Source organism: Physeter macrocephalus, chromosome 9 (genome assembly GCF_002837175.3).
Source record: "Physeter macrocephalus isolate SW-GA chromosome 9, ASM283717v5, whole genome shotgun sequence".
In the NCBI taxonomy this organism is placed as follows: Eukaryota; Metazoa; Chordata; class Mammalia; order Artiodactyla; family Physeteridae; genus Physeter; species Physeter macrocephalus.
Window position 1 is genome coordinate 73238585 of NC_041222.1, and position 23240 is coordinate 73261824.

At 40.5% G+C, this 23240-nt stretch overlaps 1 long non-coding RNA gene across 1 annotated transcript in view; it reads right to left on the bottom strand.

The window, feature by feature from the left end:
- Window positions 1-1489: 1489 nt before the first annotated feature.
- LOC114486889 (uncharacterized) overlaps window positions 1490-23240 on the bottom strand; it is a 68843-nt gene continuing 47092 nt past the window's right edge. Inside the window, exon 5 of the long non-coding RNA XR_003681284.2 lies at window positions 1490-1777. This is a non-coding gene — a long non-coding RNA (uncharacterized lncRNA). The remainder of the gene's footprint in view (window positions 1778-23240) is intronic.

The following is a 23240-nucleotide window of genomic DNA, read 5'->3' on the forward strand; positions in this document are numbered from 1 at the left end:
GGAGGTCTCTTGTGGACCAGTGTCCTGAATTTGGCTCTCCCACCTCAGTGGCACAGCCCTGATGCCTGGCTGGAGCACCAAGAGCCTTTCATCCAAACGGCTCAGAATAAAAGGGAGAAAAAATAGAAAGAAAGAAAGAGGATAAAATAAAATAAAGTAAGATAAAATAAAATAAAGTTATTAAGATAAAAATATTTATTATGAAAAAAAATTTTTAAGTAAAAAAAAAAACGGACGGACAGAATCCTAGGACAAATGGTGAAAGCAAAGCTATACAGACAAAAATCTCACACAGAAGCAGACACACACACACTCACGAAAAGAGGAAAAGGGGAAAAAATAATATATCTCGCTCCCAAAGTTCACCTCCTCAATTTGGGATGATTCGTTGTCTATTCAGGTATTCCACAGATGCAGGGTACATCAAGTTGATTTTGGAGCGTTAATCCGCTGCTTCTGAGGCTGCTGGGAGAGATTTCCCTTTCCCTTCTTTGTTCGCACAGCTCCCGGGGTTCAGCTTGGGATTTGGCCCCGCCTCTGTGTGTAGGTCGCCTGAGGGCGTCTGTTCTTCGCTCAGACAGGACGGGGTTAAAGGAGCAGCTGATTCCGGGGCTCTGGCTCACTCAGGCCGGGGGTAGGGAGGGGTACGGATGCGGGGAGATCCTGCGGCGGCAGAGGCCGGCATGCCTTCGCCCAGACAGGACGGGGTTAAAGGAGCAGCTGATTCCGGGGCTCTGGCTCACTCAGGCCGGGGGTAGGGAGGGGTACGGATGCGGGGAGATCCTGCGGCGGCAGAGGCCGGCATGACGTTGCACCAGCCTGAGGTGCACCGTGTGTTCTCCCGGGGAAGTTGTCCCTGGATCACGGGACCCTGGCAGTGGCGGGCTGCACAGGCTTCCGGGAGGGGAGGTGTGGAGAGTGACCTGTGCTCACACACAGGCTTCTTGGTGGCGGCAGCAGCGGCCTTAGTGTCTCATGCCCGTCTCTGGGGTCCCCGCTGATAGCCGTGGCTCGCGCCCGTCTCTGGAGCTCCTTTAAGTGGCGCTCTTAATCCCCTCTCCTTGCGCACCAGGAAACAAAGAGGGAAGGAAAAGTCTCTTGCCCCTTCGGCATCTCCAGACGTTTTCCTGCACTCCCTCCCGGCTAGCCGTGGTGCACTAACCCCTTCGGGCTGTGTTCACACTGCCAACCCCAGTCCTCTCCCTGCGATCCAACAGAGAAGCCCGAGCCTCAGCTCCCAGCCCCCGCCCGTCCCGGCGGGTGAGCAGATAAACCTCTCGGGCTGGTGAGTGCTGGTCGGCACCCATCCTCTGTGCGGGAATCTCTCCGCTTTGCCCTTCGCACCCCTGTGGCTGCGCTCTCCTCCGCGGATCCGAAGCTTCCCCCCTCCGCCACCCGCAGTCTCTGCCCGTGAAGGGGCTTCTAGTGTGTGGAAACCTTTCCTCCTTCACGGCTCCCTCCCACTGGTGCAGGTCCCGTCCCTGTTCTTTTGTCTCTGTTTTTTCTTTTTCTTTTGCCCTACCCAGGTACGTGGGGAGTTTCTTGCCTTTTGGAAGGTCTGAGGTCTTCTGCCAGCGTTCAGTGGGTGTTCTGTAGGAGCAGTTCCACGTGTAGAAGTATTTCTGATGTATCTGTGGGGAGGAAGGTGATCTCTGCGTCTTACTTTTCCGCCATCTTCTCCTCGAGCTCTCGAGTTTTTGAAATAACATTTTATTTCTTTGCTGCTCATAAGTTATCTTTGGTCACCACACACCTGCCTTGGTGTATTCATGGGTTTCTGTAATGAGATGAGTGATGGGAATATTTGAATAGCTTCTTTGTTCTCTGTTCTGTACTTATGCATTTCATGAGCATGAAGATGCCATGGTCATAGTCTGGAAGAGTTATTGTTATTCTCCTCACTTCCTTGTTACACACACACACACACACACACACACACACACACGGATAGATTCTGCCTACTTCAAATAACGCCACAACCACTGTCATCGATTAATTTCTGTGGCAAATTTAAATGAAGAAGCAGTATGTCTAGGCTGGGCCCAATAAAGTTGAGAGTTGAGACATAAAACAGGATAAAATCCTTTCTTAATATTTATTTTAGCCAGAATTATACCAGTGCTTGTTAGCATTGCTCAATTCATTGAATGTTACTTGAACTATTTATCTGCATCTTTAGGGAAAGAATATTTCATGCACTGATTATACCAATATGTTTTCAGTGAAAACTATGTGCATTTTGTGGGTAAACCTTAATTATAGGACCTATTAGTGACACAGTATTCCCCAGTTTGTAAAGCACTTTCATGTATATGTCACGTTTAATGCTAAAAGCAACTTTTTGAGTCTGTGTTTTCTGAAAACTCTGAGCTGTTTAGAGAAATTAGGGTCAGAGGAAATGGTCTATTTCAGTTCTTCCCAAGTCACTCAAGATTAAATGAAGCACTTTTAACCCTTCCTCTTAAAAAGGGAGGAAAGAAGCCTGTTTGTTTGTTTTAGTGAATCAAGAACAAAAAGAAACCATGTGCCCAGACATTTTCTACTGCTCTTGGATTTGGCTGGGTATAAATGCAAGATCAGTGGCTCCTCTTGGGTGGAAGGTGGAAGTCACAAGTCGAGTTAGGTCTCAATGTATCATCTGAACTAGTAGGAGGTACCCTTCAACAGACTTCCCATGGCTGGGCCCAGCACACTTACTTCTGTCAGATGGAGGTCAGCTCCTCACTGGTCTACATCCCCCAAGGCTGCTACCTCAGAAACTATAGCTTACTTTTTATTGGCCTATTTACAAGAGCTCCTCAGAAAAGCAAGAGATTAATTACAGTGGGCTCAGTTTAGTTTATCTTATGCAGAGAGAAAAGGTTTCAATGTCAAAACTCAAAACGGGGACTTCTCTGGTGGTGCAGTGGTTAAGACTCTGTGCTCCCAATGCAGGGGGCCCAGGTTCAATCCCTGGTCAGGGAACTAGATCCCACAGCCATGCTGCAACTAAGAGTTCGCATGCTGCAACTGAGGAGCCCGCCTGCCGCAACTAAGACCCAGTGCAACCAAAAAAAAAAAAAAAAAAAGAATTTCTGTGTCTAAGTGCAAAGTTTTCTGCAATTTGTTTACTTCAAACAATATACCATAATACTATTTCAAATATTCTCCATTCTCAAGTTTGTGTCTTCTACTTTCAAATTTGTGTCTTACCATGTGTGAATATGTAAGCAGTCTTCTAGCAACTGTTTACTTATAATAATATACAATTTTCAGTTACCAAATTCCTTCCAAGACCCCATACCACACCACCGAATCTTGGAAATTTGTGAGTGCTTATAAGAACCATCCATGCATCCACTTATTCAGTAAACATTTTACTTAATGTTTTATATACATGTAAGGGGAGCAAAATTTGCTGCCCCAAAATGTCTCTTTGGCATAGGATTGATATAAGTCGATTATTTTTAAGGCCCAAAAGACTCAGGAAGAACCTTTAACCTTCCCCCTAATTGCCTGAAAAACGTAAATAGAGGACCTGTTCCAGGAAGGGAGCTATCACTATAGATAACTACAGTATGAACCAGGTGTGTAAACAGGGAAGAACTTAGGAAAGCCCGTTTGTTAAAATTCCCCTCTGTGTCCCATTGTCTCTACTTGGCCCAGCAAGCATTTGTTTACCAAACTTTTTTTTTTCCACTTCCATGTGAATTGCCTTCCTCCCCTTTGAAGTCCCACACCACTGTCCCCAACATCCTCTTTTGTCTAGCTGAGGATGATATTTAAGGTGAGGGCTTTACTCGTTTTGGGAGTTACTCTGTTCTCCTGGGTTTCTCCCATGTATATGTGTTATTAAACTTTTGTTTGATTATCTCCTGTTAGTCTCATGTCAATTTAATACTTAGACCAGCAAGAAGAACCTAGAAAGGTAGAGAAAAATGTCTTCCTCCCCAACATATGCCAGACACTGAACTGCGCTGAGAATAAATTTGTGAACAAGACTCAAGGAGCCTTACAATCTAATAAAGAAAGACAGATGTGCAGGCAAATAAGTGTATGTAATGGCTGGATGTGTGAGTGACGTCTCCAGCCTTGGGAAAATAAACCTACCTATTTTTCATTCATCCATCCATCTGTGCATTTATCATATATTAATCTTTTTTTTTTTTAGTTTTTTTAAAATTTTATTTATTTTTTTATACAGCAGGTTCTTATTAGTTATCGATTTTATACATATCAGTGTATACATGTCAATCCCAATCTCCCAGTTCATCCCACCACCACCACCCTGCCACCACTTTTCCCCCTTGGTGTCCATATGTTTGTTCTCTACATCTGTGTCTCTATTTCTGCCCTGCACACTGGTTCATCTGCACCATTTTTCTAGGTTCCACATGTATGCGTTAATATATGATATTCGTTTTTCTCTTTCTGACTTACTTCACTCTGTATATCATATATTAATCTTTTTTTTTTTTTTTTTTTTTTTTTTGCGGTACGTGGGCCTCTCACTGCTGTGGCCTCTCCCGTTGCGGAGCACAGGCTCTGGACGCGCAGGCTCAGCGGCCATGGCTCACGGGCCCAGCCGCTCCGCGGCATGCAGGATCCTCCCGGACCGGGGCACAAACCCACATCCCCTGCATCGGCAGGCAGACTCTCAACCACTGTGCCACCAGGGAAGCCCTCATATGTTAATCTTGAGCACCCATGAGATGGCAGGCCTTGCCCTTAGAGCCAGGGATAGAGAGTTAAATGAGACACGGCCCCTGCCTTCAAGGAATCCACAGTTAGTGTGGGAGCCAGATAGTAATGAATAATAAGTAATAAATACTTGCAATAAGCAAGAGATAGAAATGACATATATCTGGTACTATGGCTGCACAAGGGAAAGGGTGATCAGCTATCTTGGTGAGGCTTCAGGGCAGGCTTTACAGTACAGAAGGTGATAGAACAGGATCTAGAAGGATTAGACAGCATCATTGGGCAGAGGAGGAGAGAGGGTACTCAAGGAAGAAGCACAGACTAGTACTTTTCATTATCTGTGAGTGTTTAGATTTAGGAGCAGGGTGTTTAGCAGACCCTCTCTCAGCTTGAAATGCCCATGAGTGTGCCATGGGGGAAAAGTGAAGGATGGCAGGTACCAGAACAAATGATTGGGTAAGACCAGTTTATCTATTTTTTTTTTAAACATAGTTTTGGGGACTTCCCTGGCGGTGCAGTGGTTAAGAATCCACTTGCCAATGCAGGGGACACGGGTTCGAGCCCTGGTCCAGGAAGATTCCACATGCCACGGAGCGACTAAGCCCATGCGCCACAGCTGCTGAGCCTGTGTTCTACAGCCCGTGAGCCACAACTACTGAGCTCACGTGCCACAACTACTGAAGCCCACATGCCTAGAGCCCATGCTCCACAACAAGAAAAACCACCACAATGAGAAAGAAGACCGCGCACCGCAACGAAGAGTAGCCCCTGCTCGCCATAACTAGAGAAAGTCCACGCACAGCATTGAAGACCCAACGCAGCCAAAAATAAATAAATAAATTTATTTTTAAAAACCATAGTTTTGTTTATTTATTTGGCTGTGCCAGGTCTTAGTTGCAGCATGTAGGATCTTTAGTTGTGGCATGCAGGATCTTTTAGTTGTGGCACGCGGGCCCTTATTTGCAGAATGTGGGATCTACTTTGCTGACTAGGGATTGAACCAGGGCCCCTTGTATTGGGAGCACAGAGTCTTAACCACTGGACCACCAAGGAAGTCCCTATTAATTAATATTATTAGACAACATTTGATTGGCCAGGAAGCTCTGGCCAATCAAATCTGGCTTCAAATCCAAATCCGAGTGGCGGTTTTCAAAGCTCTTAGTAACCTTCCTTCATTTTGTTTTTGCTGCTTAATTTCACCCTCTTCTTCTACCTCAATCCTATAAGACCAACTGCCTTTCTATCCGTCAACAATATCTCCTTATTCACTCCTCTCTCTTCGCCTTCTGCCACCAGTCATGCTTCCCTCCTTCTCCTCTGTCAGTCCCTAGTTAAGCTCAAGTCTCAGTTCCTCTGCAAAATTTGACCTCTGTTGGCCCAGTGATTTCTATTTCTTTTTCCCATTTAAAGGACTCCTTGAGTAGAAGATGGTATTTAAGGTGAGAGTTTCAACCATTTTGACCAGCCAGAAGAACCTAGAAGGGTAGAGGGCAATTTCTTCCTACCCAACAGCTGGGATGAGATTGGGATGCAACTTTACTGGCTGGACACTACTTGCCCCAAAGCTGTTGCAAAAAGAGATTCTGGGATACCTGACAGAAGCCAGCAGAAGGTGAGGATTCCTAGCACATCAGTCAGTCTCCTGGATCTCTGCCTGCAGGGTCTGTTGGAAACAAGAGTGCTGTGTGGCTGGCAGGGTCTTGGTGCTTCAGCCAGCTGTCAGGCCTGAGCCTCCGAGGTGGGAGAGCCGAGTCCAGAACATTGGACAACCAGAGACCTCCGAGCCCCACGTAATATCAATCAATAAGAGCTCTCCCAGGATCTCCATCTCAACACTAAGACCCAGTTCCACCCAATGGCCAGCAAGCTCCAGTGCTGGATGCCCCATGCCAAACAACTAGCAAGACGAACACAAACCCACCCATTAGCAGAGAGGCTGCCTAAAATCATACTAAGTTCACAGACACCCCAAAACACACCACTGGACATGGCCTTGCCCACCAGAAAGACAAGATCCAGTCCAACCACCAGAACACAGGCACCAGTCGCCTCCACCAGGAAGCCTACACAAGCCACTAAACCAACCTCACCCACTGGGGGCAGACACCAAAAACAAAGGGAACTACGAAGCTGCAGGCTGAGAAAAGGAGACCCCAAACACAGTAAGCTAACAAAACGAGAAGACAGAAAAACACACAGCAGATGAAGGAGCAAGGTAAAAACCAGGTTTTTACCAGACCAAACAAATGAAGAGAAAATAAGCAGTCTACCTGAAAAACCATTCAGAATAATGATAGTAAACATGATCCAAAATCTTGGAAATAGAATGGAGAAAATACAAGAAACGTTTAACAAGGACCTAAAGAACTAAACAGCAAATAAACAATGATGAACAACACAATAAATGAAATTAAAAATTCTCTAGAAGGAATCAATAGCAGAATAACTGAGGCAGAAGAACGGATAAATGACCTGGAAGATAAAATAGTGGAAATAACTGCCACAGAGCTGAATAAAGAAAAGAGAATAAAAAGAAATGAGGACAGGCTCAGAGACCTCTGGGACAACATTAAACGCACCAACATTCGAATTATAGGGGTCCCAGAAGAAGAAGAGAAAAAGAAATGGTCTGAAAAATATTTGAAGAGATTGCAGTTGAAAACTTCCCTAACATGGGAAAGGAATAGTCAATCAAGTCCAGGAAGTGCAGAGAATCCCATACAGGATAAATCCAAGGAGAAACATGCCAAGACACATATTAAACTATCAAAAATTAAATACAAAGAAAAAATATTAAAAGCAGCAAGGGAAAAACAACAAATAACACACAAGGGAATCTCCATAAGGTTAACAGCTGATAAAAGACCTACAAAAACAAACCCAAAACAATTAAGAAAATGGTAATAGGAACACACATATCGATAATTACATTAAATGTAAATGCATTAAATGTTCCAACCAAAAGACATCGACTGGCTGAATGAATACAAAAACAAGTCCCATATATATGCTGTCTACAAGAGACCCACTTCAGACTTAGGGACACATACAGACTGAAAGTGAGGGGATGGAAAAAGATATTCCATGCAAATGGAAATCAAAAGAAAGCTGGAATAGCAATTCTCATATCAGACAAAATAGACTTTAAAATAAAGACTATTACAAGAGACAAAGAAGGACACTACATAATGATCAAGGGGATCAATCCAAGAAGAAGATATAACAATTGTAAATATTTATGCACCCAACATAGGAGCACCTCAACACATGAGGCAAACGCTAACAACCATAAAAGGGGAAACTGACAGTAACACAATAATAGTAGAGAACTTTAACACCCCACTTTCACCAATGGACAGATCATCCAAAATGAAAATAAATAAGGAAACACAAGCTTTAAATGACACATTAGAAAAAATGGACTTAATTGGTATTTATAGGACATTCCATCCCAAAACAACAGAATACACATTTTTCTCAAGTGCTCATGGAACATACTTAATGGGTATTTATAGGACATTCCATCCCAAAACAACAGAATACACATTTTTCTCAAGTGCTCATGGAACATTCTCCAGGATAGATCATATCTTGGGTCACAAATCAAGCCTTGGTAAATTTAAGAAACTTGAAATCGTATCAAGTATCTTTTCCAACCACAACACTATGAGACTAGGTATCAGTTACAGGAAAAAACACTGTAAAAAATACGAACACATGGAGGCTAAACAGTTCACTACTAAATAACCAAGAGATCGCTGAATAAATCAAGGAGGAAATCAAAAAATACCTAGAAACAAATGATAATGAAAACACAATGATCCAAAGCCTATGGGATGCAGCAAAAGCAGTTCTAAGAGGGAAGCTTATAGCTATACAATCCCACCTCAAGAAACAAGGAAAATCTCAAATAAACAACCTAACCTTACACATAAAGCAATTAGAAGGAAGAACAAAAAAATCCAAAGTTAGCAGAAAGAAAGAAATCATAAAGATCAGATCAGCAATATATGAAAAAGAAATGAAAGAAACAATAGCAAAGATCAATAAAACTAAAAGCTGGTTCTTTGAGAAGATAAACGAAATTGATAAACCACTAGCCAGACTCATTAAGAAAAAAAGGGAGAAGACTCAAATCAACAGAATTAAAAATGAAAAAGGAGAAGTAACAACTGACAGTGCAGAAATACAAAAGATCATGAGAAATTACTGCAAGCAACTATATGGCAATAAAATGGAAAACCTGGAAGAAATGGACAAATTCTTAGAAATGCACAACTTCTGAGACTGAAGCATGAAGAAATAGAAAATATGAACAGACCAATCACAAGCACTGAAATTGAAACTGTGATTTAAATTCTTCCAACAAACAAAGGCCCAGGACAAGATGGCTTCACAGGTGAATTCTGTCAAACATTTAGAGAAGAGCTAACACCTATCCTTCTCAAACTCTTCCAAAATATAGCAGAGGGAGGAACACTCCCAAACCCATTCTATAAGGCCACCATCACTGTGATACAAAACAAGACAAAGATGTCACACAAAAAAAGAAAACTACAGGCCAATATCACTGATGAACATGGATGCAAAAATCCTCAACAAAATAGTAGCAAACAGAATCCAACAGCACATTAAAAGGATCATACACCATGATCAAGTGTGGTTTATCCCGGAAATGAAGGATTCTTCAATATATGGAAATCAATCAATGTGATGCACCATATTAACAAGTTGAAGGATAAAAACCATATGATAATCTCAACAGATGCAGAAAAAGCTTTTGACAAAATTCAACACCCATTTATGATAAAAACTCTCCAGAAAGTGGGCATAGAGGGAACCTACCTCAACATAATAAAGGCCATATATGACAAATCCACAGCCAACATCATTCTCAATGGTGAAAAACTGAAACCATGTCCTCTAAGATCAGGAACAAAACAAGGTGTCCACTCTCATCCCTATTATTCAATATAGTTTTGGAAGTTTTAGCCACAGCAATCAGAGAAGAAAAAGAAATAAAAGGAATCCAAATCAGAAAAGAAGAAGTAAAACTGTCACTGTTTGCAGATGAGATGATACTATACATAGAGAATCCTAAAGATGCTACCAGAAAACTACTAGAGCTAATCAATGAATTTGGTAAAGTAGTAGGATACAAAAGTAATGCACAGAAATCTCTTGTATTCCTATACACTAACGACAAACAATCTAAAAGAGAAATTAAGGAAATACTCCCATTTAACATTGCAACAGAAGGAATAAAATACCTAGGAATAAACCAACCTAAGGAGACAAAAGACCTGTATGCAGAAAACTGTAAGACACTGATGAAAGAAATTAAAGATGATACAAACAGATGGAGAGATATACCATGTTCTTGGATTGGAAGAATCAACATTGTGAAAATGACTGTACTACCCAAAGCAATGTACAGATTCAATGCAATCCCTGTCAAACTACCAATGGCATTTTTTACAAAACTAGAACAAAAAATTTCACAATTTGAATGGAAACATAAAAGACCCCGAATTGCCAAAGCAATCTTGAGAACGAAAAATGGAGCTGGAGGAATCAGGCTCCCTGACTTCAGACTATACTACAAAGCTACAATAATCAAGACAGTATGGTACTGGCACAAAAACAGAAATATAGATCAATGGAACAGGATAGAAAGCCCAGAGATAAACCCACAAGCAAGATCCTTTTTGACCCACCTCCTAGAGAAATGGAAATAAAAAACAAAAATAAATGAATGGGACCTAATGAAACTTAAAAGCTTTTTCACAGCAAAGAAAACCATAAACAAGAGGAAAGGATAAACCTGAGAGTGTGAGAAAATATTTGCAAACGAAGCAACTGACAAAGGATTAATCTCCAAACTATACAAGCAGCTCAATATCAAAAAAAAAAAAAAAAACCAATCCAAAAATGGGTGGAAGACCTAAACAGATATTTCTCCAAAGAAATGATTGCCAACAAACACATGAAAAGATGTTCAACATCACTAATTATTAGAGAAATGCAAATCAAAGCTACAGTGAGGTATCACCTCACACCAGTCAGAATGGCCATCATCAAAAAGTCTACAAACAATAAATGCTGGAGAGGGTGCGGAGAAAAGAGAACCCTCTTGCACTGTTGGTGGGAATGTAAATTAATACAGCCACTATGGAGAACAGTATGGAGGTTCCCTAAAAAACTAAAAATAGAACTACCATATGACCCAGCAATACCACTACTGGGCAAATACCCTGAGAAAACCATAATTCAAAAATAGACATGTACTATAATGTTCATTGCAGCACTATTTACAATAGCCAGGACACGGAAGCAACCTAAGTGTCCATTGACAGATGAATGGATAAAGAAGATGTGGCACATATATACAATGGAATATTACTCAGCCATAAAAAGAAATGAAATTGAGTTATTTGTAGTGAGGTGGATGGACCTAGAGACTGTCATACAGAGTGAAGTAAGTCAGAAAGAGAAAAACAAATACCGTATGCTAACAGATATATATGTAATCTAAAAAAAACAAAAAAGTTTCTGAACAACCTAGTGACAGGACAGGAATAAAGACCAAACGTAGAGAATGGACTTGAGGACATGGGGAGGGGGAAGGGTAAGCTGGGACGAAGTGAGAGAGTGGCATGGACATACATACACTACCAAATGTAAAATGGATAGCTAGTGGGAAGCAACTGCATAGCACAGGGAGATCAGCTCGGTGCTTTGTGTCCACCTAGTGGGTGGGATATGGAGGGTGGGAGGTAGATGCAAGAGGGATGAGATATGGGGATATATGTATATGTATAGTTGATTCACTTTGTTATACAGCAGAAACTAACACACCATTGGAAAGCAATTATACTCCAATAAAGATGCTAAAAAATAAAGGACTCCTTGTGTGTTAAACGTGTGCCAAGTACTGCTTCCACAAGTGGCTCAGGTGAAGGGTTTTCCTATATCCCACTCTGCCCAGCCTGAATATACCTGGAACACCAATTACTATATGGGGTCAGGCACATAACCACATCTTGTAGGACATCTTGGAAAAGAGTTACCTGAGAAATTTAATTAGCCTGAAACAATGCGTGATAACATAAGTAAATGCCTCGTGGCTAAAGCTGACAAGCCCTGTTCCATTTCTCATACCGTAAACACTTCATACTGCAGTCACCATGTCTCAAGCTCTGGGGAGCATCTCTGTCCAAGTTTCATCATCTCTATCCACAGCCCACCTTTCTGACCCCATCACCTCAAACCCTATCTGGAGGCACTCTGTGCTTCTCCTTCCAGCTATTCTGCTAGATGTTTTCAGAACTCCTCAACCATGTGCTTACTCTGAAACCTGGAGAAGAGTCAGAATGCTCCCCAGTGTCTCTGAAGGAAATTTGGACCTTATTGCCTTTCTCTCACATTATCTTTTTTCTTTCCTCCATTGTTTCTTCTCTCCTGTATTTATCAGGTTAATTAACAAAAAATCCTCAAGTCTCATTGGCTTAAAATGATGAAAGCATATTTCATGTCCACGTCACAGTTGTTATAGGTTGATCAGAGGGCAGGGGTAGGCTCCACACAGACACTGAAGTACTCAAGTTGATAAAGGTTCCTGTTGTCCACAGGGGCAATGACACCCACCAGATGGCGATTGATAGGGAGACTAAAGAAACATGGAGGTTGGTGCAGTGTATCTTAAGAGTCAGGACTGGAAGGGCAGTATATCTTATCCATCCACATTCCATTTGCCAGAACTCAATCACAGGACCCCACCGAATTGCAGGGGATGCTGCGAAATGTAATTTAGCTAAGTTTCCAGGAACAGAACAAAGTGTGTTTGGTGAACAAACCCTCCATCCCATTTGGTTAGGGAGAAATTTGTATATACCTCTCCTTAGGGGCCTGTTCTCTCCAGTCAGTCCAAGGAAACACCCTTTGACACCTCATACAATTCCAACAATGTGTTTGGTCGTTCATCTGCAGTTACATTTTTAACAAATGTCTTTATCCTATGTCATACACTGTCTTGTAGAATTCTCAGACTGTCTCACATTTACATTCCTTAATTCTTCAATGAGATTTCCTGGTGGAAGGGGTGGAGGAGGTGGAGGGGTGGGGAGGCATGAGAGGAGGCTGGCTAGAAGGGGCTGTTTTTCATAGGAAGAGAAAAAAGTAAACAATTTAGAACTTTTAGAAACTTAATTGCTTGTGTACCCACAGATTATGATATCAAATTAATCAACACAGGAATTTGAGTGGAAAGATATTTATTTCTGAGCAGACTATTTATATAAGGAACAGTTAATTTGGATTTAGAGGCGTTACAAAGAATTTTTAAATTTTTATTTTGAGATTTAAAAAATTTTATTTTAAAAATTTGAATGTAAGATCTTAGAGGATGCACCCATTTTTTCATAGTTAGGGAATTCCAATAGATGACCCTGTTTCAAAATATTACAAAGCTGGAGATGAACGGCTTCCTGATGAATTGTAACTCTCATACCTTTTCAAGTATTTAGGGCACTTCACTATCAATTTTAGCTGGTTTTCCTAAAATACTATTGATGTGGCAAATCTCATCTTTTAGTATGACATGGAAACTGTTTTGGTAAAATAATTTAGCCCAAAGTTTTCTTAACAGAGCGTATTTTGTTCTGAACAGATCATTTAAAATGAACAACCTGGCAACACTGAAATGACAACCTGTTCCCCAAAGTGCAGAATCAGCAGTGATGTCGGGAGAGTCCACAAAGCAGCCCGAGCTGTAAATTTCCTCTGCTCCAAGTGGATTTTAAAACCAACACAGATTCTACTCCTTTTTTTTTTCCAGCTCTATTTTGAGACACACATTTCAAAATCCCTAAGGTTATTCTGGTATGTTATATGGATTCTGACAACTCCAAATAAGTCAAAACCATCCAATTAAAATATGCTCTGAAACTAAAATGGGATGATTATAATAAAAAGCTGCAAACCCAGTATTTAGCAACCAGAGCTTGGTAGTTGCCATTATAAGGCATCTCCAGAATTGCTGACGAGAGAGAACTAGTATCTCTTTTTTCTATCTGAGCATCCATTAAAACTGGCGTCCTTTGTATCAGGAGCTAGCTCTCAGTGCAAGAAAGGAGTTCATCTGATTAAAAATAAAGTCAAGGAAATGGATAGTGGTCTTTGACTCTCTCCTTCCTGCCCTTCCCCAACCTTCAGTCTTGCTCAAAGGGACCAATGGTGGGGTCTCCTACCACTTCAGCTCTCATAATCCCTCTAGCAAATCTGATAATAGCAACATTGGTTTGTTCCCAGAAACAAAGGAAGCCAAGACCAGAGCCTTCTTCCTCCCCTCTTACCATCCTTCAAAATGCTTCCTATACTTAAATGGAGCTGTCACACTACACTCAACATTACTAAACCATTCTAATATATATCCACAATTGTAGACAAGAAATCAGAGCAGTACATTCAGGTTAGAATAATTTCCCACCAGTACTGCGGTCATCTGAGTTATTTTAGACATTATATTGAAAACATTTCCCATCCTGGTTCTTCCAAACTTATGGCAGTCATATATATCCTTAACCATTAAATTCTAGACCACAAAAATTCCACATTTGTGTGTCCAGAGAGTTGAAGGATTAAGTTTGGCCAAGCTAATGTGTATGTAATTCCACCTCTGGCCACAATGAAGTAACGGGTACTGGATTTACCTTTCTGCCTTAAACAGTTAGAAAATCAGACAACAAAAGTTATGGTTTTCAGACATTGGACACTAGGTAACATAGGACTATAATCCCCAAGAGAAGGGAAATGAATGAGGCGAGCACTACAATTGCCCCAGTTTTCTGCCTAGAAGAAGTTTCTACGTCGTACAACACAAAGTGATAATCCAGAGTGCAGCAGTCTCACTGAGTTGAGGAGATAGAGATTGAAGTCTGCGGAGGCCAAGGCAGCTAGATTTTCCTTCCAAGAGGAGGGGGCTAGTGGAGAGACAGCTCTGAAGTCTTCAGCTGGGTAATGATCTATGCATGTGTGAGGGAAAACCACCTGAGTCCAGAGAAAGAAACCCAAGGAAGCCATACACCAAACAGTGCCTGCAGCTCACAAAGTTCATGTTTCCTACCAGCAATAGTGAAAACATCTCAAGAGTACAAGAGACATCAGGTAATGACCTGAGGAGCGTATTGCCTTCTTGGTAGTAGGGCTACTCTGGATTCATCCTAAAAAAGCTTTAAAGCAAGGCCTTGAAACAATCCAACTAATTCCAAGTAACATAATTATATATCAGGAAAGAAGTCCAACACTATGTAAGGCATACAACAAAATGCATCATCCAACAAAGTAAACAACATGATGTACAGAATTCAATTTTTAAAAAAATTACCGGCATGCAAAGGAGCAGAAAAACTAAGATCTATAATGGGGAGAAAAATAAGTTTCATCACCAGAGCGAAAAATGACAGAAACAGTGGAATTAGCAGAGAAGGATGTTTTAAAAAGCTATTATAAAAATGCTCCATATATTAAAGAAGGTAGAAGAAAGTTAAGAATGAAGAGGAGGAGACTGAAAGATATAAATAAAGAACCATAGAATTTCTAGAAAACAAGACAACAATCAGTGAAATGAAAAATACAATGGATGACATTAGCAACAGCTTAAACATTGTAGAATAAAAGATCAGTGAACCTGAAACACAGTAATAGAAACTATCTTAAATGAATAACACAGAGAGAAAAATACTGAAAGAAATAAACAGAGCATCAGTGTCCTGGGAGACAATATCAATATGTGAAACTGGAGTCCCACATAAACTGTAACAATAGAAACACAAAAACACAGATAGATTAAAAGTAAAAGGGTAGAAAAGATAAACCATGAAGACACCAGTATTTTCAGACAAAGTACATTTCAGAACAAGGAATAATATCTGGAACAAAGAGAGACACTTGATAATGACAAATGTGTATGCACCTAATAACAGAGCTTCAAATACATCAAGAAAATATTCATAGAAATGGAAGAGGGACTTCCCTGGTGGTCCAGTGGTAAAGAATCCTCCTTCTAATGCAGAGGACGCGGGTTCAATCCCTGGTCAGGGAACTAAGATCCCACATGCCGCAGGGCAACTAAGCCCACGTGCCACAACTCCTAAGCTCACGCGTCTCAGCTAGAGCCTGCGTGCTGGAAACTACAGAGCCCACGCACTCTGGAACCTGCGCGCCACAACTACAGAGCCCACATGCCCTGGAGTCTGCGTGCCACAACTAGAGAAGAGAAAACCCGCACACCACAACTAGAGAGAAGCCTTCACACCACAATGAAGTGCCTGCATGCCGCAACGAAAGATCCCGCATTGCCTCAATGAAGATCCCATGTGCTGCAAACCAAAAAAAACCATATGCAGCCAAAAAAAAAAAAGAAATGGAAGAAAAAACAGATAAGGATATAATTATAGCTGGAGACTTCAGCACTCCTTTGTCAGTAGTTAATAGAACAAATATCAAGATAATCAGTGAGTACACAGTGAGTAATCAAGTACCAAACAACTTGATCTAATTGGTATTTATAAGACATACCATGCAACGGTAGCAGAAGACACATTCTTTTCAAATGCATGTGGAATATTTACCTAGATAAACCATATTCAGGGTGACAAAGTAAGTCTCAAATTTAAGAGAATTGAAATCATACAAAATATATTCTGTAACTGCAGTGGAGTTAAATTAGATATCAATAACAGAAAAAAAAATACTGGAAAATACCCGACTAGTTGGATACTAAGCAGCACATTTCTAAATATTCTATGGATCAAGAAAGAAATCACAATAAAAATCAGAAATTTTTTTTGAAAAATTAAAAAATTAGGAACACTTTGCACTGAAAGTAAAAAACAAAACACATCGACCCAGCAATCCCACTACTGGGTATATACCCTGAGAAAACCATAATTCAAAAAGAGTCATGTACCACAATGTTCATTGCAGCTCTATTTACAATAGCCAGGACATAGAAGCAGCCTAAGTGTCCATCAACAGAAAATGGATAAAGAAGATGTGGTACTATATGCAATGAGATATTAGCCATGAAAAAGAACGAAATAATGGCATTTGCAGCAACAAGGATGGACCTAGAGAGTATCACACGAAGTGAAGTAAGTCAGACAGAGAAAGACAAATATCATATGATATCACTCATATCTGGAATCTAAAATAGATAGCTAGTGGGAAGCAGCCGCATAGCACAGGGAGATCAGCTCGGTGCTTTGTGACCACCTAGAGGGGTGGGATAGGGAGGATGGGAGGGAGATGCAAGAGGGAGGAGGTATAGGGATATATGTATATTCACAGCTGATTCACTTTGTTATACAGCAGAAACTAACACACCATTGTAAACGATTATACTCCAATAAAGATGTTAAAAAAACACATCAAAATTTGTGGGATACAGTTAAAGCAGTGCTCAGAGGGAAAGTTATAACATTAAACAATAATATTTAAGAAGAAAGGCCTTAAATCAATTATCTAATTTTCCACTTTAAGAAATTTTTTAAAAAGAGCAAACAAACTAACGTAAGCAAAAGGTGAAAAAAGAGCAGAAATTAATGAAAGAGGAAACAGAAAGATAGTAGAGAAAATGAAACTAAGAGTTGGTTCTTTGAGAAGATAAAAAGCAAATTATAAATCTCTAGCCAGACTGATGAGAAAAACTATAGAGAGGTTACAATTCACCAACATTAGGAATGAAAGCGATGATGTCATTACAGATCCTGCATACATGAAAATGAAGATAACAGAGTGTAATGAACAATGCCATGCCAATAAATTCAACAACTTGGATGAAATAGACAAATACTTTGCAAGACACATACTCCCAAAACTCACACAGTAACAAATAAATAACATGAATAGCCCTACATCTATTAAGAAAATTGAATCTGTAGTTTAAAAACCACCCACAAAGAAAATTTCAGCTTCATATGACTTCACTGATGAATTCTATAAAACCGTTAAGGAAGAAATAACACCAGTTCTATGCAAACTCTTTGAGAAAAATAGAAGAGGAGGGAACACTTCCCAAGTCATTCTATGAGGGATAACAAAACCAAAGACATTAAGAAAAAGCACCATTATAGACCACCATCCCTTATAATATAGATACAAAAATTTTGAAGAAAATTTTAGCAAATCACCTCCTCTACTATACATTGGATTGGCCAAAAAGTTCATTCGGGATTTTTGTAACATCTTAAGGACAAACCCGAACGAACTTTTTGGCCAAACCAATAAAATGATAAAAACATCATGACCATATAGGGCTTATCTCAAGAATACAATTTTGGTTTACTCTCTAAAAATTGGTCAGTGGAATTCATCATATTAACAGGCTAAAAGAGAAAATCCAGGGACTTCCCTGGTGGCGCAGTGGTTAAGAATCCGCCTGTCAATGCAGGGGACACGGTTTCGATCCCTGGTCCGGGAAGATCCCACATGCCACGGAGCAGCTAAGCCCGTGCGCCACAACTACTGAGCCTGTGCTCTAGAGCCCACGAGCTGCAACTACTGAAGCTTGCGTGCCTAGAGCCCACGCTCCACAACAAGAGAAGCCACTGCAATGAGAAGCCCACGCACTGCAACAAAGAGTAGCCCCTGCTCACTGCAACTAGAGAAAGCCCACATGCAGCAATAAAGACCTAATGCAGCCAAAAATAAAATAAAATAAATTTATTAAAAAAAAGAGAAAATCCATAATCACTTCACTAGACAAGGAAGAAACATTTGACAAGATTTAATACCCATTCATGATTTAAAACACAAATACACACACACTCTCTGGAAACTAGAAGAAGGGAACTTCCTAAACCATATAAACAGCATCTATGAAAAATCTATGACTAACATCATACTTAATGGAGAAGGACTTAATGGTTTCCCTTAAGATTGGGAATAAGGCAAAGATACCCACTCATATCATTTCTATTCAATATTGTACTATATTGTACTAAAGGCCCTAGCCAGTGCCATGGCTAAGAAAAGAGATAAAAGGTAAACAAATCAGAAAGGAAGAACTAAAACCATGTTTATTTGCCACCTAATAAAGCTACTAGAAATAATAATTTAGCAAGATTGCAGGATACAAGGTCCTATCACTTGTTTTTCTATATACCAGAATGAACAATTAGAAATTTAAATTAAAAGCATGATTTATGGGCTTCCCGGGTGGCGCGGTGGTTGCGCGTCCGCCTGCCGATGCAGGGGAACCGGGTTCGCGCCCCGGTCTGGGAGGATCCCACGTGCCGCGGAGCGGCTGGGCCCGTGAGCCATGGCCGCTGAGCCTGCGCGTCCGGAGCCTGTGCTCCGCAACGGGAGAGACCACAACAGTGTGAGGCCCGCGTACCACAAAAAAAAAAAAAAAAAAAAAAAGCATGATTTATAAGAACACCAAAATCTTAAATACTTAGGCATACATCTAATGAAATAAATGCAAGAGCTACACACTGAGAAACTACAAAACTTTACTGAGAGAAATTAAAGACCTATATAAATGCAAAGATACAGCATGTTTATGGATCAGAAAACTAAATAGTGCTAAGATGACAATTCTCTGCAGCTTGATTTACAGAGCCAATACAACCCCAGTCCAAATACCAGCAGATTTTTAATAGGCATGGCAACTTTTACAACTCAATAATAAGAACACAAAAAATCTGATTTTAAAAATGGGTATAAGATCTGAAACAGACACTTCACCAAAGAAGAGTTATAAATAATAAAATGCTCAACATCATTAGGCATTAGAGAAATGAAAACAACAACAACAGCAAAACCCCCACAACACAATGCAATTTAAAAAGAATGATAATGCCAAATGTTACAAGGATGTGGAGCAATCACAACCTCATATGTTGGGGGTGGGAATGCCTAATGGCATAGCCACTTTGGAAAACAGTTTGGCAGTTTTTTAGAAAGTTAAACATACATTTACTTTATGAACTGGCAATCCCACTCCTAGGTTCACCCAAAAGAAATTAAAACACGTGTCCATACAAATATGTATAGCAGCTATATTCATAATAGTCAAACCTTGGAAACAACCCCAATGAATCAGCTGGTAAATGGATAAACAAATGGTGCTATGTCCAGGTAACAGAATACCACTCAGCAATAAAAGGAACAACCTAGTGATACAAGCAGCAACCTGGACAAATCTCAGAAGCATTATGCAGAGTGAAAGAAACCAGACACAAAGACTACACATACTGTGTAAGTCCACTTATCTGAAATTTTAGAAGAGGTGTAATTATAGGGATAGAAAGCAAATCAATGATTGTCAGGGGCTAAGGGCTGGGAGGTGAGGTGATTGAAAAGAGACACAGGGAATGTCTTGGCGTGATGAAATGTTCTGTATCGTGACTGTGGTAGCGACTGCTTAACAGTATGTATCTGTTAGTACTCAGTAAAGTATATACTTTAAATTGCTGGATTTTATTGTGTATAAATTATACCTCAATGAAGTGTTTTATTTTTGATTTTTTTTTAATATAGAGAGAGGTGAAAAATCCACAAAGTCCACTGCATAAGGATGGTGACAAAAATATACATACATTATCTGGAATTCCAATGCTGAGTTCCCTAGACAATTGGAATCTTTAATCTGACCCATGCTGATAGGAAAGGAGAGTGTAGAGTGAACTAAGGTACAAAGGGTACCCCGGTATGCGACCTACTTCAGATGCTTGAGATGGGGTGGGCTGGGGAAGAAAGAGATGTGAATTTGGAACGCAATGCTAAGATAAGCATCTCCCAGCCAGCTCTACAAAACAAGTTAATTTGTGGTTCCCATTTAATCAACATATACACCTAGAGCACCTACTATGAGTCCGGCAGTGTCAGCCCCTTGGCAAAACATAAAGATGAATAAGACAAGGCATGTGTCTTTAAAGGCAAAACCAGGATTACAATACAAAGTCATCAGCGCAAAGTGCTGCTGAAATATCGAGAAGGATCTATCTACTCATCTAAAAAACATTTATTGAGTCCTAATTATATTCCAGGCACTGTATGAAGGGCTTTGAATACAATGATGGGCAAAATAGCCACAGAACTCCCTCTCCCACAGATGAGTCAGCCACTAATAAAGGAATCACACTGCACTGCTCATTGGGATTCTTGATAATAAACATGACACTGACTCTGGTTAAGTTAAGCAGAAAAATAACCTCCTGCAAGAGTATCAGATGACTCACAGAATTGATAGAAATGTTAAAGAGCCAGACTAAGGCAGGATCCAAGAGAGGATAGGCATAGTCAAGACTCTGCTACAGGAACTAGCATCTGCCTCTAATGACTGCCACCCATGGATACTTGCCACCACGACACTGAACTCTCCCTCTGCTCAGGCTCTAATCAGCCCTGTGCTTTTTGCAACTTTCCCTCCAGATTTATTTGCTTGTCCAGGCTTAGATCATGTGCCTGCCTGGATGTGGGGAGAAGAAATGGTCTTCTCCCCCTTTGGTTTTTTGTACTAGGGGGCAGAGTCTTAGTTAATGGGTGAAAAGGACAGAAAACAGTGCGTCGACAAAAAAAAAAAAAAAAGCACAACCTAAAAGTTGAGAATTATGTTTTATTTGACAGACTTTCAGAGGACTTCAGGCCCGCGAGGCAGCCTCTCAGATTGCCCTGAGGGACTGCCCTGATGAGGTGAGGGAGGAGCCAGGATTTATAGGAGTTTTGCAACAAAGACCAGGTAGTGGGAACATCAAAAGATTACTGTTAGTTAAAGAAAACCAGACATCTCAAGTTAATGAATTTAGCACTTTTCTATGTATGGGAACATGCAAGAGACTGGGCTCATTGAAATAATTCCTTTGATATGCACCTTAGCTATCTAGGGCCAGTATCCTTTTCTTTCCCATCCTGAGTCCTTTCAGGATGCACCGTTGGGGGTGGCTGTAGTGGCTGAGGGCTTGATGGTGGGCATCCTGTTTGTTTCCACCCTGAGTTCCCTCAGGTTCATCATTGGGGGCAGCGGTAGTGGCTGATGGCTGCAACATTCTTTGTTTACTGATATGACAGGCAACATTTTTCATTCACCAGTGTTCCAAGAAGAGGAAACTGCATGTTCTGAGGTCCCACGGTAGGAGGGAGCATGATGCATATCAGACACTGAAAGTAGGGTGGACCATTCAGCACCTTGAGGGCCATGTTTGAAGGTTTTGACTTTTCCAAGTGCAATGAGAAGCCATTGTGGGATGTTAAGCAAGGAATGAGATAATTGAATTTGTGGGTCTAAAAGATTACTTGCACTCTGGAGAAAAAAATGGAAGGAACAAGAAAAGGAAGTAGAGTGATCAGTTACTTGGCTACTCCAATGATCCAGGCTAGAGGTTAACTCAAGTGGTGGCAGTAGAAGTGGAGAGACAAGGATAATCAAGAGCTCTGAAGAAGGTATATAGGACAGGCTGTGATGGGAGCCAGATGTGGGAAGTGAGAGAGAAGTGGATCTAGGAAGACTCCTAGGTTTCTGACTGGCATAACTGGACTAATGGTGGTACTAACTGTTGGGAAAGGGAACACAGCAAGAGAACCTGTTTGGCAGAGGAAATAATTTGTTTTAGTATTCAACCTGTTTACCATGAAATGGCTTCAGATACCCAAAAGGCAATATCAAGTAAATGAGAGAATCTCAGCCCAAACGAGTTAAAAAAAAAAAAAAAAGGATAATGGAGGGTTAGTAATGCACAAATTGCAAGGTAAAAACAAATCACGGAGGTAGGTCATCAGACACAACTAGAGTCAGAAGTTGAAATAATATTAAGGTGATTCATTTTCTCTCCTCATTGCTCAGAAAAGTAATATTAATCCATTCAAATGAAAAATATTTCTTAAAAAAAACCCTATGACCTCAAAAATGTCCCAGAATCAAGTAAGAAAGAAAGATGGATGGACTGAATGACCTTCAAAATGTCATCCAGTCCTAAGGTTCTATTATATTGTCTAAGTTTTGAATTGTCTAGAGTGTTGATTTATTCCTATTCAAACAAATTGGTTCCACTTTTTAACAGTAATAGTTTTATTATTACTATTACTATTATAATTATTATTATTTCAAGCAAGATACCTCCATTTCCCTGATGTAAATTTTAAGAGGCAATAATGATATGTTAGATAAAAGCATAAAGTTTGAGGGCAGAGGGGATTCCCTGGCAGTCCAGTGGTTAGGGCTCCACACTTCCACTGCAGGGAGCATGGGTTCCATCCCTGGTCAGGGAACTAAGATCCCGCCTGCCATGCAGCATGGCCAGAAAAAAAATAAAGTTTGAGGGCAGAGAGTTCTGGGTTCCAATTCCATCAAACATGAATCAGTTATGCAAACTTAAACAATACATTTCACTTTTCTGAGCCTCAGTTTTCTAGTTTTCAAAATGAGAATAATAATAGTGCTTATGTCATAATTTTTAAGGAGATTAAAAGTGTTCTTGAATATAAAAAGGGCAATGTCAGGTAGGTGGTTGGATATATGAGCCTGGAACTCAGAGGAAAAGTCTGTGTGAGAGATATAA